Genomic DNA, 6,099 nt, shown 5'->3' on the forward strand with positions numbered 1-6,099 from the left:
GTATTTAAACAAGTCCAAGTTAATATTCCTCTTTTAGATATAATCATCAGGTTCCAACTTATGCCAAATTTTTAAAAGATCTCTGCACTAGGAAAAGGACCACTAATGTACCAAAGAAAGCATTTTTGGCTGCAAGTGTCAGTTCATACCTATCTAGCCATGTGCCAATTAAATATAAGGACCCTGGAGCTCCAACAATTTCTTGTGTTATTGGAGAAACCAATATAAAAAAGGCCTTGCTAGATCTAGGAGCTAGTGTGAATATCCTTCCATATTCGGTGTATGAACAACTAGGATTAGAAAAACTTCAACCTACTGGGATCACATTACAGTTAGCCGATAGATCTCTCAGGATCCCTAAGGGAATGGTCGAGGATGTTCTGATAAAGGTTGAAAATTTCATTTTTCCTGTAGATTTTATTGTTTTAGAGACTGAGCCAGTTGCGAATCCTAAAGGACATATACCTGTCATTTTAGGAAGACCATTCTTAGCTACGGCCAATGCTGAAATCAATTGTCGAAATGGTCTAATGAAGTTATCCTTTGGGAATATGACCATTGAGCTTAATGTTTTTAACTTAGAACAGGAATCCTCTTCTCATGCTGATGTCAATGTAGTCCAAGATGGTATTTATGAATCCATTGACATTAGTGATGATGAAGTCGACCTAGAGTCTAACCCCTGGTTAATCCATGAGTCTGAGGATGTCAATGAAATACTTAAAGAAAATCAGATTAATCAGGAATCGACACTTCCTACTGAACCAATCATTGAGATGGTGAACTCATTACCTAAACCATCGATAGAGGAAGCACCCATTTTAGAACTGAAGCCCCTCCCAGAACATCTCAAGTATGCATATCTAGGACCCAAAGAAACTTTGCCTGTAATTATTGCATCAGACCTAGATCCCAAGCAAGAGGAGGAGTTATTGTCAGTTCTAAAAGCAAATCAAGAGGCAATAGGTTGGACCATAGCAGATATCAAAGGAATAAGCCCTTCTATAGTTCAACATAGAATATACTTAGAGGAAGAGGCTAAACCAACAAGAGAAGCCCAAAGAAGGCTTAATCCAGTTATGAAGGATGTAGTTAAAAAGGAGATTCTGAAACTCCTAGATAGTGGAATAATTTATCCTATTTCTGATAGCTCTTGGGTAAGCCCAGTTCAAGTAGTACCCAAGAAATCTGGGGTAACAGTGGTCCAAAATGATGCAAACGAACTTATCCCAACTAGGACCCAAACGGGATGGAGGGTCTGTATAGACTATAGAAAGTTGAATGCTGCGACAAGGAAAGATCACTTTCCTTTGCCATTTATTGATCAAATGTTGGAAAGACTAGCCGGACAAGAGTTTTACTGTTTTCTTGATGGATACTCCGGTTACAACCAGATCCCCATAGCCGCTGAAGATCAAGAAAAGACTACATTCACCTGTCCATTTGGTACTTTTGCCTATAGACGAATGCCCTTTGGACTATGTAATGCACCGGCAACCTTTCAGAGATGCATGATTAGCATATTTTCAGATATGATAGAACGATTTCTAGAAATTTTTATGGATGACTTTTCTGTTTTTGGTCTAACCTTCTCCGAGTGTCTGAATCACCTGCAATTAGTTCTAGAACGATGTAAGGAGAAGCACCTAGTTCTCAACTGGGAAAAATGTCAGTTTATGGTCAAACAGGGAATAGTTCTTGGCCATGTCATTTCTAAAAAGGGGATTGAAGTGGACAAGGCCAAAATAGATCTAATTGCAAGTCTTCCACCACCTAAATCTGTGAAAGAAATACGTTCATTTTTAGGTCATGCTGGATTCTATAGAAGGTTTATTGCCAACTTTAGCAAAGTAGCACGTCCACTGACTAATCTTTTGGCAAAGGATACTAAATTTGAATTTACTCATGAGTGCTTGGAATCCTTTGAATTTCTAAAAAATGCACTTGTATCAGCTCCAATCATTCATCCTCCTGTCTGGTCTGAACCATTTGAATTAATGTGTGATGCGTCCGATCATGTTGTGGGCGCAATCTTAGGTCAACGAATAAATAAGCTGCCTAGAGTGATATATTATGCAAGTAAAACCTTAAATGATGCGCAGCTTAACTACACCACAACTGAGAAGGAGTTCCTTGCTGTTGTCTTTGCTTTAGAGAAATTTAGATCTTATTTGGTTGGGACCCACACCATTGTTTACACCGATCACTCAGCCATTAGACATCTCCTAGCAAAGAAGGATGCCAAGGCACGTTTAATCAGATGGATTTTGCTCCTTCAAGAATTTGACTTAGAAATTAGGGACAAGAAAGGCACTGAGAACGTTGTAGCAGATCATTTGTCCCGAATTCCAGTTGCACCATCTAGTGAACCACCCATCAATGAATCTTTCCCAGATGAGCAACTCATGTCTTTGTCTACTGAACCTTGGTTTGCTGATATTGTAAATTATTTAGCCATAGGCAAGATACCTTCTCATTGGACTAAGCAGGATAAATATAAATTCTTTGCCCAAGTGAAGTATTTCATTTGGGATGATCCTTATCTTTTTAAACAATGTCCTGATCAAATTATTAGAAGGTGTATCCCAGATAACGAAGTCATGAATATTTTATCTTTTTGTCATGATCAAGCATGTGGGGGTCACTTCGCGTCTAAGAAAACTGCTGCTAAGGTTCTCCAATGTGGTTTTTATTGGCCCAATTTGTTTAAGGATGCTCACGAATATTGTAAAAATTGTGCTCAATGTCAGAAAATGGGCCGAATCACCAAGCGACACATGATGCCACTCAACCCAATCTTGGTAGTTGAAGTTTTTGATGTTTGGGGGATCGATTTCATGGGACCATTTCCAAATTCCTTTGGAAATGAATATATTCTAGTAGCAGTTGATTATGTTTCAAAATGGGTAGAAGCAATTGCATGTAGAACACCCGATAGCAAAATGGTCATTAAGTTTCTTAAAGAAAATATTCTCTCCCGTTTCGGTATTCCTAGGGCAATCATTAGTGATCGGGGAACCCATTTTTGTAACCGACCTTTTGCAACATTGATGAAAAAGTATAATGTCACCCACAAATTGGCCACACCATATCATCCTCAAACTAGTGGGCAAGTTGAAGTGTCAAACCGACAAATCAAACAGATCCTGGAAAAAACTGTTAATGCCAATAGAAAGGATTGGTCTTTAAAATTAATTGATGCACTTTGGGCATACCGAACCGCTTTCAAGACCAATCTAGGAATGTCTCCTTATAGGATTGTGTTTGGTAAACCATGTCACTTGCCTATTGAGATAGAACACAAAGCCATGTGGGCCATCAAACAACTAAATACAAATTTGAACGATGCTGGAAACCATAGGAAGCTTCAATTGAATGAATTAGAAGAACTTAGAAATGAAGCCTATGAAAATGCAAGGATATACAAGGAACGAACCAAAGCATTTCATGATCAATCTATTATAAGAAAAACTTTCAATATCGGACAAAAGGTGCTCTTATATAACTCTAGATTACATCTGTTTCCAGGAAAGCTTAGGTCTAGATGGACAGGACCATTTTTAGTAAAGGAAGTTTTTTCACACGGAGCTGTTGAGATTGAAAACCCAAGTAATGGTGTTATCTTTAAAGTTAATGGTCAACGATTAAAACCATTCTTGGAATTACCTGTCAAGACTGTTGAAGATGCCATGGTTCTTTATGAACCAACTTATTCTGATTAAGTTGCTTCGAGGTTTGGTCTGGCTGAAGACATAAAACTTAGCGCTTCTGGGAGGCAACCCAGCTTATTTAATTTCTAATGCTTTCTTTGTTTTCAGTTTGCTTAGGACAAATAAATTAGATAAACTCCATTGGGAACAATGTCGGTCAAGTTAAGGGGAGAGCTTGAACAAAATCAGGTGTTATCATTTCCTTTTCCTTCCACTATGAGTTATTTCTTGCATTTAATATATTATGTAAAAAAAAATAAAAAAATAATAAAAATATATATATATATATATGAAATAAATTAATCTATAAAAGAAATAAGAGTAAGTTAGAAAGTATTTGCTAATGTAGTGAGTCACGGAGAAGATTAGCTGGTTAGACTCTTGGTGGCTTAGGTCATTTAAAGACTATTAGCACTTCCAATTGCACATGCACACTAACAAGGTAAAGTAGGTGTTAATTGTAAGGCCAATTAAGGATTTGAGTATTATTTAAATTAGATAATTTTCTCTACACCCCAATTGAAGAAATTTGAATTTAAGGAAAGAGCTACCTGCCTGAAATAAAATGCAAAACACAGAGTAAATGTGGATTGCCCTAAGCCTAGTAACCGGGTCTCTTCACCTAAGTCAAGTGTTGAGATTCGCGTCAAACGGTGGTGGGAAGGCCAGGATGCTCAGCAAAAAAAAAAAAAAAAAAAAAAAAAAAAAACAGTGTGAAAGCTACCTTAGTTCTTTGTTTAATCTGGGGTGTATAGAAAATTAATCGAACTAAGTTATGAAAAATGATACAATTGGCCTGTACAAGTTAATACTGAAATACTAAGTTAGTTATCACTCACACAAGTGCTATAAAACTTTAAGTGTACTCTAAGAAAGCTTCTAAGTAGACTGACTACCGATTCTAATTCGAAGCTCATTACTTAGTAATACTAGAAAACTTCTTGAATTTCGATCTTAAATTAATTTGCAAAGGAAGGATCTTTTTGGAATATGATCTTATTTTGGTACATTGCTAAGGGACTAGCAATGATTAAGTTGGGGGGTGTGATTTATGTCACAAATTGACATAAAAAGTATCAATTAATATCTAAATTATCTAACTTTATTAAGAAATTGATACTTGTTATTATATTTTGCAGAAGAAGAGATCATCAATAGAAAGAACAAGGAAAGAGGATTCCAACGGCGCAAATTTTATGCAAAACGGAGTTAAATTGACCCAGGAATTGAAGAATGAAGAAAGAAGACTCAATTGGGTCAAACCCGAGTCAAATCAGATCAAAATTGGTCAAAAATCAACTGATTTGGTGATCTGGTTAGCCGCCTGGTCCACAGCAACAGGCGCATGGACCATGGACCCATCGGCGCACCATAAACCCCCTAAAACCTCTTAGTCCCACATCGGAAATTTTGAAAACCTTATAACCCCCAAATGCCTATAAAAAGCCCCCAAAGGCCCTTGTTTTAGGTATTCTTCCTTCCGATCAAGCTTGTAACCCTAGATAGTGGGGTTTTTAGCTCTCTTTTCAAGCCTCGAGCTTTGAGGTTTTTGTAATAAATTTTTTTTTATATATAAAATCTTCTTTTTATGCAATTTCATCTCTTTACATTATGCAATTTATTTTTCTTGCAATTAGGATAGTTTAGTTTATGCAATTTAATTTTATGCAATTAGGTTAGTTTAAATTATGCAGTTTAAATTTATGCAATTAGGATAGTTTAATTTATGAAATTAGGGTAGTTTATTTTTCTGTATTTAAATTTTGTAAGTAGATTTAGATCATGTCTAGCTAAGCATCCCTTCTAGGGTTTGCGATGAAGCTAGATCATGAGTAGGGATTTTACATAGGGTTCTTTCTTTTTCTTAGGGTTTCTTTTTCTTTCTCTTTTGCCAAGAATTTTTGATGAACTACAGTTGGGTCAGAGTCCCTTCATAGTTCATGCTTGATTCAGTGCATAGGAGGAGAAAACCCTAAGGGATCCTAGTTACTACTCCCCTGTAAAGAATCTTGATAGGTTATCGTTGGGCCTTAGTCCCTTCATAATCTATGCTTGGGAAAGACAAGAGGAGTAGTCGTTAGGATCAATAAGAAAAATTTTAGGTAGAATTCCCTAATCTAGATCTAGTGGATTCAAAAACCCTAGATCCTTAGTCTTATTGTCTTTAGCAAACAACTTTCGACTTTCGATTTTTGTTAAAGCTCACTTGAGCATAGATTTGAAAATCATTTTTAAAACCAAGTCTCTGTGGGATCGACCCGTACTCGCTGGTCGTGCTACTCTGCACACCGTGCGCTTGCGGTTTTATTTACAAATTTTAAGATTTGAACATCATTATCCCAGTCTATGTACATAGAGTATTTATGAGTAGAATTTATTCTATCATGTA

This window comes from Elaeis guineensis, chromosome 6, assembly GCF_000442705.2.
Source record: "Elaeis guineensis isolate ETL-2024a chromosome 6, EG11, whole genome shotgun sequence".
NCBI lineage: Eukaryota > Viridiplantae > Streptophyta > Magnoliopsida > Arecales > Arecaceae > Elaeis > Elaeis guineensis.